Source organism: Camelus dromedarius, chromosome 2 (genome assembly GCF_036321535.1).
Source record: "Camelus dromedarius isolate mCamDro1 chromosome 2, mCamDro1.pat, whole genome shotgun sequence".
NCBI lineage: Eukaryota > Metazoa > Chordata > Mammalia > Artiodactyla > Camelidae > Camelus > Camelus dromedarius.
The window spans coordinates 58,910,312-58,922,795 of record NC_087437.1 but is presented as its reverse complement, the minus strand read 5'-3'; the positions used below and the strand labels follow the sequence as shown (position 1 = coordinate 58,922,795).

General features: G+C 44.3%; 1 long non-coding RNA gene across 3 annotated transcripts in view; it reads left to right on the top strand.

The window, feature by feature from the left end:
* The window catches only part of LOC105101257 (uncharacterized), a 57,035-nt gene that overhangs the window by 11,263 nt on the left and 33,288 nt on the right, over positions 1-12,484 (top strand). Inside the window, exons 2-4 of one of the 3 annotated variants that reach the window (XR_004137265.2) lie at positions 5,757-5,851; positions 6,362-6,559; positions 8,082-8,224. The exons of 1 other annotated variant lie outside the window; for it this stretch is intronic. This is a non-coding gene — a long non-coding RNA (uncharacterized LOC105101257). The remainder of the gene's footprint in view (positions 1-5,756; positions 5,852-6,361; positions 6,560-8,081; positions 8,225-12,484) is intronic. One more of the 3 variants, XR_010383912.1, reaches the window with a different exon arrangement.

Genomic DNA, 12,484 nt, shown 5'->3' with positions numbered 1-12,484 from the left:
AGCACTAACTGCTTGTTCTGTTCACCTGTTACTAAAGTTAGAGTCTGTCGAGTATTTACTATGTGGAAGGCTTTGCTCTGATCATAATCCTATATTACTTAATTCATTGTGTTCAGATTGTTCACCTCTATGTGTTGTACCCCTTAAGGAATGGGATCACGTGTGATACGTACATCCGCCCACCACCCAGCACGTGGAAGTCAAGAGCCAAATGTCCATGCTTAAGTCAGCTCACCCCCGGCTAGAGCTCTGGTCTAACACAGTAGTGAGTCAAACACATAATTATAAAAGTTATGCATACCCAGTTTAAAAGGTTTGGAAATAAATAAAGTTTATGAATGAACTTTAGAAAAATTCTTTATTCTTTCAGTGCTTTCAGGAATCTGTATTACCTGGGGAAATTTTTACCTGTAATCCTACCATCCAGAAATAATGTCTGTTAATATTTTAGTATGTTCTATTTTAACCTTCTTTTATCTGTGTCTCTATTTATCTAATTAGGAACAATCTATGTGCAGAGTTTTACACTTCACGTTTTCCCAAGCCATTAAAAAATTTGAAAACATAATTTTGGGGGGCTGGGTAATAACAGCTCAGTGGTAGAGCTCATGCTTAGTTTAGCATGCAGGAGATCCTGGGTTCAATCCCCAGTACCTCCACTGAAAAAATATAGTGCTGTGTAATATTCCACCATATTGATGAACCATCATTTATTTACTAATTTCCTTATTAGACATGTAAGTTGCTATCAAGTTGTTCATTATCACAAAAATTATTATGAGAGTTTTTTGTACATTGTCCACATGCCTACATCTTTGTTTATTTCCCTTTGATGTTTTTGTGGAATTTAAATTACTACTCAGAAAGTACAGAACTTCTAAAGCTATTGATTTGTACTACCAAATAGCTATCAGAAAAGTTTATATTTTCTATCCCATCAGCAGAGAAGAATGCCTGGTTTCTCATTCCTACACTAACAGTAATTATCCTTTTCAATCTTTACAGATTTGATTAGCCTAGATGAGTTTCAGTTTTGCTTTTTGGTATTTCTTTGATCATTAGTAAACTTAAACATTTTTATAACATTATGTGAAACTTTATTTCTTCTCTGAATTATCTATTTGTGTTTTCGACCATTAAAAAATGGAAGTGTTGGTATTTTACCTATTGGTGTGCTACAGATGGAATATTAAAGGTTTTAAAAACCAGTTTAAAATCAACTGTATATTTTTTATGCTGCATCATCCGTGGCCACCTTAGAAGAAAGACCAGTTCCAGATGCAAAGGGCAGTTCTTTTGGTTATTTTGGGTTATTGGATCAATTCTCCTTTGCATAAAGAATGCACAAGAAAATGTGAGTGCAGTTTTTTTCCCTCAACACACTTGCTTTCCATTAAGTGGATCTTTTGTGCTGAATCAGATTTATGGACCCACCAAAGCAGAGGGTGCTGCTGGCAGAGGGAAGAGCCTGGTCTGGTGTTAATGCAAGAAGATCCCTGCGGTACAGTCTCAGGAAGTCAGACCATACGGAGAATTTTCTTTCTCTGCCTGCTTCCCTTCCTTGTCCCTTTCTTTTTAATTTTCATAATTGTAAGGTGTCAGGAATGGCTTGACTCGTTAGATGATATATATTTTCCAGAAAGTCTCTGTTCTTTACATTTTTCCTAGGTACTATAGATTCCTGAAAGCATCAAAAGAATAAAGAATTTTTTGAAGTCCATTCATAGGATTCACAAGAAGAATTTATCACAGAAACTTCAATTAATCTTTGGGGGAAAAAAAAAAAGGAGCAGGCTTCAACAACGCCCTTGAGATGGGCGTTAGCATTATCTTGATTTTACAGATGAGGCTTAGAGACGTTAAGCAATTTGCTCAAGGTCAACAGCCAGTAAAACAACAGCACCAAAACTTGGATCCAGTTCTGCTGATGCCAAAGTGCACGATCTGGTCTACACTACTTGGCTAGCCTAGTTAGTTACAGTTCTTAATTACCTGCGATCAGTAAGCTCTAGTTACAATCTTTACATGTGACCAGAAAGCCTGTAGCAGATCTATGAGGCAGGCCTTGCAGGGGACAGGTGTTGGGACATCAGCCCCAGTATGGGGCCATGGGGCTAGGTGAGTCAGCAGGTTTGTGAATGAGAGAGAATCTTTAACGGAGGCCAGAGTGACCATCTTCTGGGCAAAATGGCAGAAGGGGAAACTGGACACATTGGTATAGAAAAACAAAGGGATGGTTAGTGAAAGAATCAAGGTGGTTTCCTCCCCCCTCAAAGACTTCGGGAGCCCCATGTTTGAGTCTGTTTCAGAATCATCGTGAAAAGCTGTGGAGGGCTGCAGAGGAAAAACAGTGGGTTCCAGGAAGATGGAAGTGAGCCCGGCAGGGCTCTACCAAGGTGTAGACACAAGGACCCACGAGCAGGGGACTGAGCTTCAGGCACAGTGATGGGGGAATGGATGCTTCTCTTGTCAGGTGTGTGATGAATTGTTCTGTTAATCAGGTTCACATCATAAATGCAAACGGTGCTCTCAAGAACTGGGACGTGGGCGAGGAGAAAGAATGCTTTCCGGCTGGGTGCAACAGACTCTCTAAGAGAGTGGCTTTCAGACTTCCTCGGAGTATGACTCACAGTGAGGAATACATTTTCTATCACAAGCCGGTGGCACATACATATATATGAAACTGGAGCAAAATTTAATGGTGCGATGCTCACCCTCACTATGCAAGATACATTCTGATATTTTCTATCCCCTTCTATTTCATTTGAGCAAAAGAGCTGGCGCCTCTCACTAAACGAATTTCTCAATCCATGAAGGGTTCATGACTTCCTGAGTGAAAAATCACTGCTCTGGGTTGCACCGCGTTTCAACAAGCAGAACGGCCACAGAAGACATCCTTTGGCTCTTGGTGACCACAATCCACAGCATTGAAGTTGCATACAGAATTGTTTCCAAAGCAAAGAGATCAAAAAGAATGCTTTTTATTCTGGTTAACCTCTGTCCTTAGAGCCTGCAAAGAACTTCCGGTGCAGCGACTTGGGACTGTCCAGAGGGTGATTCTGTCAGAAGGGATTGGAAACTTGTTCTGAATATGTGCAGAAGTTTCCTGAGTCCCATTTAAGTCCAGCCGTGCTAAGCCTGAGACAGGCGTCATCGCTCCCAAGCTTCCCAGGACCCCTTGGCTGTGCACACAAAGAGAACCCGGCTTTTCTTGTTTGGGCCTTTGCTCCTTCCTATTTGATTGAATTTGAAGAGGAACTGTTTGCCTTTGGCCGCACATCCTGAATCATAATCAGGATGCTGCTGGCACAGAAAACCTGCTCCCACCCTTGCCTGAAATAACTGAACGGGGAAGTAGAGTTCCTCTCCTCCCCAACCTTAAAGAAAGAGGCTCATAATTTATGGCGTGCTGGCAATACATCAAAAGTCCATTCAGTCACTTACAGTAAAATCAAGGAGGGCAGAACAATGAATATAAAGTGAGATTAAAACACCTCTTTAAAGGAACGCACTGTTCAGTGGACACCAGAATAACGATGCTTCCGTCTTTGTTAGCCAGAGTCCAGTGGCCTTCAGAGATGCTTCCTTGTCTGTAGGATATGAAAAAGGTATAAAGCCACACCCTCAGCTTTTGCAATTCTTCAACAAATGTGCTTTATGCAAACTATGTCAAGGACGGTGTTCCTAGGGTATACGAGTTCCCTAGGGCTGCTGTAACAAATTACTATAAACTTGGAGGCTTAAAACAACAGGAATTTCTTCCCTCCTAGTGGTGGAGGCCAAACGTCGGACATCAAGGCATTGTCAGGGCCACACTCCCTTCGAAGGCTCTGGAGGAGAATCTTTCCTTGTGTCTTCCAGCTTCCGGTGGTCCAGGCGTTTCTTGGTCTGTGACCGCATCACTCCAGTCTCTGCTTCCTGCTTCCTACGGCTTTCTCCTTCTTCTGACTGTCTCTCCTGTGTGTTTCTTATCAGGACACTTGTCATTGAATTTAGCTGATCATCCTTAGAATAATCCAGGCTGATATCATCTGGAGATCTTTGATTATCTTTGCAAAACCCCCTTTTTTCCCCCCCAAATAAGGTCGCATTTATAGGTACTGGTGGGGTTAGGATATGGTCATATCTTTTTGGGGGACCACTATTCAACCCACTATACAGAGGATACACTGTTGAAAAAGACAGGGTTGTTTTTCTCAAGGAGCTCAGTCTAGCGGGGGAGACACTATGAAGTAACAATGTCAAAAGAATAACCACAGGCAGAGCTCTGTTGCAAGGGCTGAGGGGATCTTGAAAGAGATTGCACTGGGAGTTGATGTGGAGGTTATAGTAGGGCAAGGATGGGTGTGCTTTTTTTTTTTTTTTTTTAACTTTTGAACTTTGTAACTTTCTGGCATCTAGAAATCACTATAGAAAGCTATCAGGTTGAAAAAATAAGTCCAGTTGGAATGGAGAGGATTCATACTAGCCCAGCCAGATCTCTTGGGTCTGGCTGAGTTCAGCTAATCCTGCTAGAGGTCTGGGGGAGTTGGCAGGAAAATGAGGGGTGGCTGAAGCACATGAATTGGTTGCGAGTTTTGATGGCTACGCTGCTGGGAGGTGAGGAGCCGGACACCATGACATGGGTCATTGGCTTTCTCTGTGGTGGAGAATGAAAGGAGGAGGGTTTGTGTCTGCCGCCCATCCCCGGTGAGAGCCCATGGGCCCCTGCGGGCAGGCTGAGGCAGCTGCCCTACGGAGGTCTCCTCCTTTGCTCCAAGGCCTTGGGCCTGGTGTCCTGGGGCAGGGCAGACTCCTGCCTCCAGACATGCGAGGGAAAAGACAGAATCCTTGTGCTCACTTCTCTTTTGGGGACAGTGTTTGTACAGTCTTCCCAGATTATCATCTGCAGGTCTTTACATTCTCCTAGGACTTCACCTTCTTGGTGATTGTTTATCGTATTAAAAAGTTTCTTGATAATAAATATTATGGAATTACTGCTAATACTCTTGGGTGTAGCATGCTTGTTGTTCTGAAGAAGAACACCTTTACTGTCAAAGGGCACAGGTGAAGTATTTACGGGGGATGTGTTAATCGTGTTTATAATTTTCAGTGTTTCGGTGAAAAGGTAGGTAAATAGACCTAATATCACAAAAATGGTAAGAACCGCTAAGTCTAGGCAGAAGTGATGTGGATGTTCACCGTTCTGTTCTTTCAACTTTTTTCTACATTTGAAATTATTCATAATAAAAATTTGGGGGGAGATTGGGAGAAGAAGATTCTTGAAGCAGAATTTCTTGACCTATGTTTCATGGGCTCTGGGTGGAGTGGTGAATGGGTGTCAGGGACCAGGAAGCTTCTAAATTTATGTGTCAGCCTTTGTGGCGCATGTGTGTGTTTCTATCCTCATTAGGGTGGAAAGTTTATTGTTTGCAACTCTTCTCTGATTCTTGGATGGATCTATGACTCCTCTTCCTCAAGATTAGACACCATCGCTTAAACTTGAGATAAATGCATGGATACAAAGAGCCAAACAGTCTGTTGCTGATGTATCATTAATACTTTATTGCAAAAATTGAGTTAGTTTATAAATATAGATTATATACTTTTCTCTATTTTCATTAACTCATTTCTTGAGTTTTCTAATTAGTTCTTTTCATATTATAGTGGAATTCTTAGACTTTCTCACCAGTTTAAAATACTAATAGCTAATATGAACAAATCTGTTTTCCCTTGCACATGTTTAAAACTGAAATATAATTTTGGTATCTTTCTAGATTATGAAAATAACACAGACTCACTTTATACACTTTGTGAAATAAAGAAATGCATAAAGAAGGAAATAAAACCACCATCAACCCATGTTCCAGAGGTAACCACTATTAATATTTTGCTGTGTCTTGCTTTTGGTGTGTATGCACCTACGTGTCTGCATATATATATATATATATATGCAACAAGATTGAGTAAGGCTGAATGCACAGGTTTATATTATGCAAAAAAGAACATTTCAAAATTTAATTTTATTGTTTCCCCAATTTTCATAAAGAAACATTCAAGTAGATTTGTCCAGTCTTCATATTAAATATGGTTGTTCAAATTCATGTTTTTAGGTTTTAGTGAGGACAACTTTCCATTGAAATAGCTTATCTCTTCTTAGTACTTAGTACCTTGAGTAATATTATTTATGTTTAGTGCCTAGAGTCATAATTTATTTTTCCCCATTGAGTTGCCCCACTGAGATGGGTAAGAAAAAAAAATTTTTAAGTCCATACTGGTTGTTGAGGATGGAACCAAGGCACAGCTAACCCCAAACTATCAGAAATCTGGGTGGTTGGGGTTGGCGGTGAGGAACTCTGAATAACCTCTGATTTGCATGTAGCTTGTTCGTACAGGTTTGATATTTCAGGAAATCAGAAGAGTGAAAAGAAAACACGCTACGGCTGCCTGCGTGAGCCCACTCCAGGAGGTTGCCTGACCTTCTGATCCACAGAGATGTCACAGGGGCAGAGGAGAGAAGAGGGGCCTGCAGAGGTTGACAGTGTGACACTTGCCCTCCTCTGACTTTCAGTGGCACTTGGTGAGGGCCTTAGCACATTTTGCTCTGAATCAGGGCTATTTGTTTACTCACGTTAATGTGTGTAAAGCCCCAACAAAGTGTCTGGTACTTAATAGATGCAAAACGAATACTAATCCCGCATGTCATATTAGACAATGGGTTCTTGGGAGGCATTTGTATTGTTCATATTGTGCAGTAAATTAAAACACGGGGCTTGGATCCAGAAAAACCTGTTCAGGGTCTTGAGTTTGCCTCTTATTAGCACTGACTTTGGGAATCTTGCTTGATGCCTCTGAACCCATTTCTCACCTGCCAAATCAGGATGGTAATAGTTCCCATCTCTTTGGGCTATTGACAGGATTAAAGGAAAACATTCCTTTAATAAAGGCTAATGTTTATCCAGGTCTTACTACATTCAGAGCACTGTTTTAAGTGTGCTTTAGGTGTGACCGTCTTATTTAATTTCACATCACTCTGTGAGCTAGGCGCTAACATCCCCATTTTGCAGGTAAGAAAACTAAGACACAGAGAAGTTGACTAACGTGTCCAGGGTCACACAGCTATAAGATAGGTAAACTGGGATTTGAGCTGAAGAAATTAGTACTCTGTCTGGTATCTTTCCATACCACTATGAGCGACACCTTGCTGTGGTCCATTCCCTCGTTACGTGTGTGTGTGTGTGTGTGTAACTCCACGTCTGGGAAATACTCATTGAAAAGCATCTATGGGAGTGTCTTTCCAGGCTGCTAGTTAGAAGAGCACTAAATGTATTCCTATGCTCAATAAGAAAATGTGCTCAATTAGAAAATGTGCTCATCAGACACATTGTATGAGCCTGATGTTCAGTCCTTTAAAATAGTGGCTTTAAAACTCACATTGGAATAATCTCATGGGAAAGGTTGGTCTGGTGAAGATTTCTGCTGTTCCCTGTTCCAATCAGCTGCTGAGTTAGGCTGCTGCCAGACCGATGACTCTTCTCCCATATGCAAGAGGGTGAAGCGTGAGGGTGTTACCAGGAACGGAGACCTGGAAGAGCTTGCAGGGCTGGGCACCCCGCCGAGTCACACCCAAGTGGTGGGCGCTTGCCAGCTTCGGGGCTAAGCTATTGCCCCGGAAAGACTGGGCAGGGCGGGCAGCTCTTTGCTTGCTTCTCTTGTCTCCCAGGGCAACAGCCTGGAACTGACTGTGGTCACCCGTGGGAATGCTTCTCCTGAGTCAGCGGGGCCTGGGGTGCCCCAGGGTGTGGCTGTGTGTTCTTTTGGGCCCCCGCACAGATGGCTTTTATCTCAAAGGATGTCACTGCGCCATCACGGATTGAGGGCTGCAGGACAAAAGTGGCTTGATAGGAGCCACTTTCTAAAAGTGTCCACTTTCAGAACTTTCCACGGGGCTGCTGCTATAGGCGCAGTGCTTCATGTGGGAATGTTTTAAGCCAGTTAGTGCATGCCCATCAGAAAGTGACCAGAGACCTTGACTCTAGAAACAGCTCTTTCTCTGATTTGTGCATTTGAGAAGATCACTGTCTCTCCTCTTGGTTTTATAGTTTCCTCATCTGGAAAATTAAAATAACTCCTGCCCTCCCTGTATGACTGGATTATGCTGAGACCAAATGGGATGATGGATATAAAAGTGGTCACTAAGCGACCGGTGCTGCCAGAAAGCAGGGAGCCATTCCTTTTCCTACAGGTGAATCTTACCGCCCTGGCTCCTGGTTGTTCTCCCGTTTGAAGTCTCTGACCACGGCCAGCTTGGAGGGCTGGGGGTTGGTTTTCTTAAGAGAGGTGCTGGATTCCTGACCTGAGATGCCAGTGAGGATTTCTAGGAGGAAGGATGGTCTCAGGGAGCTGGTGTTGGAAGCTATGGGATCCAAGCACTCCTGTGCTGTCTGGGAGCCTCCGTCTGTTCCCGGCTTCAGTGGGTTGGGTTCCCACTTTATTAAGGAGGCAATGCAGGTTTTCTTAGTGCCTCTCAGTCTTCCGTGGCACTTTAGGGAACTCTTTTATTTTAGGGACACTTATTGGGGTGCTGGGCACCCTCAGAGTGAAGATTTCCTTGGGAGATGACCAGTTGCACTGACAGACAACTGAAGGTGGGGTGGGCCTGGCAAGGTTAAGTCTCAGCACTTAAGTACCAAAGAGGAGAGGGAGGAAGAGAGGGAGGAGGAGAGGGGTAGTGCTAGCCCCATGGCAGCTAGGCTGGCTCTGATACCCTCACCATAAGTTTTTGGCAGGAACAACACAAACTTGCAGCTACTTTTTTGGGTGGGGGCACCCTTGTTCTTTGTGCATCAAGATATAGCTGCTGCCCCGGAACAGTCTCCTGGTGGCTGTACAATGGCAGACACGAGTGAGGCCTGGCCCCCAGGGGGTCTGCACTCTGTTCCAACCAGACCATGTCCTCAGGACACTGACCAGGGTAGTGACTCGGAACTCACGTCATAGAAGGTGACGGGATGCTTGGTGTGGTGCATGAGACTTGTCTTCATAAACCTGAAGGAAGGTTCCTGGGGAAGGGTAGCCAACTCTGTTCACTCCCAACCTTCCTCCTCCTCTCCTCCTCTCGAGGGGAAGAATGTGACTCACTGTAAGAAAGAACTTTCTGTAAGTCGAGATACCTGGATGTGGTGAAGCAAAAACTGACTGGCCCCATAAAGGGGTCCACATGAAGGGGTTTCAGAGACACAACAAGGTTGACCTTAATGGTCTCCCTTCAAGCCCTAAGAAGCTGTGATCTTAAGGACCGAGTTTGCAGACTTATGAGCCTGACTGACACCACATTCACTCAACAATGCTCCAGAACTTTCTCCATGCTGAGAATATCCTTTAGGACTGCTGTGTTGGACCTTTCAGCAGCGCAGTTAGCCTCTGAGGTGCTGTCAAGTCCCACCGCCCTCTGGTTTTGCTGGGAGGGGAGGATGACCTGCATTCATCACTCCGCATTCTGACTAGCCCCCCTTTTCATGTTTCCTGCTCCTTCTTTATTCCCAGTTTGTTGCTCTTGGCACCAGAATTTCTGTGGATTTGTTCATAACAGTTACCCTCTGCCTTGGGAAGCGTGTGGACTGTTTTAGGAATATTTTTACAAAGTCTTGGGCCATATTTTTATGACTGGAAATTAACCAGAGAAGTGGAAAAATGCCGGCTTGCTTATTCCGCTGCACGTCCTGAGGATGAATGCTTCTCGCCTCCCACTTCTGTTTTCTAGCTCCTTGGGCCATAGGGTCTTGGCTTGGGCCCATCCCTTCTGACAGGACTTTGAGGTTACTTGAAGCTCTGTGTTTTTGTTTTTTTTTAAATAAAGATATCTAACATTTATTGAAGTCATATACAGTGAGAGTCACTAACTCTTTTTTTGTATTTTTTTAACTGAAATATAGTTGATTTACAATGTTTCAGATGTGCAGCAAAGTGATTCAGTTATACATATATATAAGTCTGTTCTTTTTCAGATTCTTTTCTATTATAGGTTATTACAAGATATTGAAAATAGTTCCCTATGCTATACAGTAGTCCCCTTGATGGTTATCTATTTTATATGTTAATCCCAAATTCCTAATTTATCCCTCCCCTCCTTTCCCCTTTGGTAACTGTAAGTTTGTTTTCTATGTCTGTGAGATTATTTCTATTTTTTAGGTAAGTTCATTTGTATCTTTTTTTAGATTCCACATATAAGTGATATCATATGATATGTGTCTTTCTCTGTCTGACTTTACTTCAGTTAGTATGATAATCTCTAGGTCCATCCATGTTATTGCAAATGGCATTATTTCATTCTTTTTTGTGGCTGAGTAGTATTCCACTGTATATATGTACCTCATCTTCTTTACTCAGTCATCTGTTGATGGACATTTAGGTTGCTTCCATGTCTTGGCTATTGTAAATAGCACTGCTGTGAACACTGGGGTACATGTATCTTTTTGAATTAGAGTTTTCTCTGGATATATGCCCAGGAGTGGAATTGCTGAATCATATGGTAAGTCTATTTTTAGTTTTTTAAGGAAGAAGCTCTGTATTTTTATTGTCAAGTCTTCTGATCCTCTTCTTGCCTCCCAGGTACCGTCTTTCTCCTTGACCTCCTTTTCCCCAGTCCAGTCCTTGCCTCTTCCCCATGCTTCATATTTCTTCCGTCTTAGAAACTCCTTTGAGCTGAAGGTAACTGTCTGCGCCAATGTGTACATCTGCTTCCTGGAAGGACTCACAGAGATCATGGACTTTGGGTGGGCGTGAGGTGAATTGCTTTTAGTCCCCTTTAAAAGAGCTTTAAATAAAAAATAAAAAGGGCTTTAGCCATTCAGGCTACCATTTTTTTTGGGAAATGAGCTGACAGGGTGGTAGTCTCCAGCCAGCATCCTTTTGCTCAGCCATGGTTATGAAGTCCTGGTCCATTTCCACATTTTAATCATTTTGATCATTCTTTTCAGATTCCAGCATAAAGGCATGTTTCTGGTGCCTTTTATTTTTCACATGTAAAATATTAAAGGCTGAGGAAAACTGTTTGAATCTTGACTGTAACTCTTCAGAGTTCTGTTTGTTAGCCCATGACCCCACATTAAGTGGGCGTTGACTGCAGCAGGTGTTGGGGTCGGCAGCAAGACAAAGGAAACGGTGTGACAGCTTCCTGCCCTCAGGCACTCAGAGTCTAGTCACGGAGACTGCCTGAGGGCATGGATGTGGGCGCCCGGAGTGGGCGCCTGGAGTGGGCAAGCTTGAATTCTGCCTGACTGGAGGTGGTATAGGGGCAGCGGGGAAGGATGCTCAGCCGAAAAGGTGAAATCTCAGGTGGGTCTTAAAGCACATGAGGAAAGTTTTGCTGGGAAGACAAGGATTTTATGGGCAAGGAATGGCATTGGAAAAGCAAAGGATTATGAGAAGAGTGGTATGTTTAGGGATCAGAGAGCAGCGGGTGTAAGTAGATGCAGGGGAGGCGGGTAGAGGCAGAGGGGAGGGGGCTAGACCAGGGAGTTGCCTTAGAGAGCACTCCTGAAGGGCCTTGGGCACCACGTGAAGAAGGTGGGACATTGGTGTTGGGGATCATTGATCTCTGACCCCCACCCAATCACCATGACCTTCTGTAGGGCTTTCCTGCCCACCAGCTCACTGTGAGATGCTCTGAAAGGCCTCTGTGAATTTGTGTGTTTCTGGCTACAAAATGAGAGACAAACAGGAGTAGCCGGAGACTGGCCACAAGGAGATGGCCTCAGAGGACTTTGTGATAATGCAGGTGAGAACCGTGGAGCGTCCATGAGACAAGCAGCCTCTGCCTCACCAACCGTGTGTCAATACAGCCCACCATGTCCAGTGACAGTGCTTCTTCTGGTACCCAAGCTGCCTCCAGCTTGCCTCCTAGCCTTGTGGTCACTCGTCACCTCCATTACCAGAACTCATCCTCTTGATTAGAGTGGCCCCTGACTGGGGCTGTGTCACCCACCCTCTCTCAGGCACTGCCCTCAGGACACACAGGCCAGAGACGTGGCAGGATGGATGAGGTGTAGCTTCGTGCCCCTGAAGGAGGGAATGCTCACAGGAAAACAGAGCTTCTCTGTGTTTCAGCTGAGCACGGGTCGGGCTCACCATTTCCTTAATATCCATGCCGGCCTTGTGGGTTGTCGGGGGGGAGGGCCTGCCGACATTCATGTGAACTCAAAGGCTTCCTGCTCACGGCATGGGATGGCTTCAGACGTGTTTCTGCAGGCCTTTTGGCTGCACCAGGGCAGGTTCTTGTATGACCTCACCCAGCTGAACATCTGCCAGAGTCAGCCTCAGGAGCCCCGGAAGCTCCCAGGTACACTGCCAGCTCCCATCGCCCGTCATCCCAGCCCTCCCGTCTATACCTTGCCTCCCAAGGTTTAGAGCAGTGTCTGTCCACAGGGCCTCGGTGTGCAGTCCACGGAAGGTCTCACAGTGGTCAAAAACCTTTGGGAAAACTCTGGGGTGAACAATGCTAAGT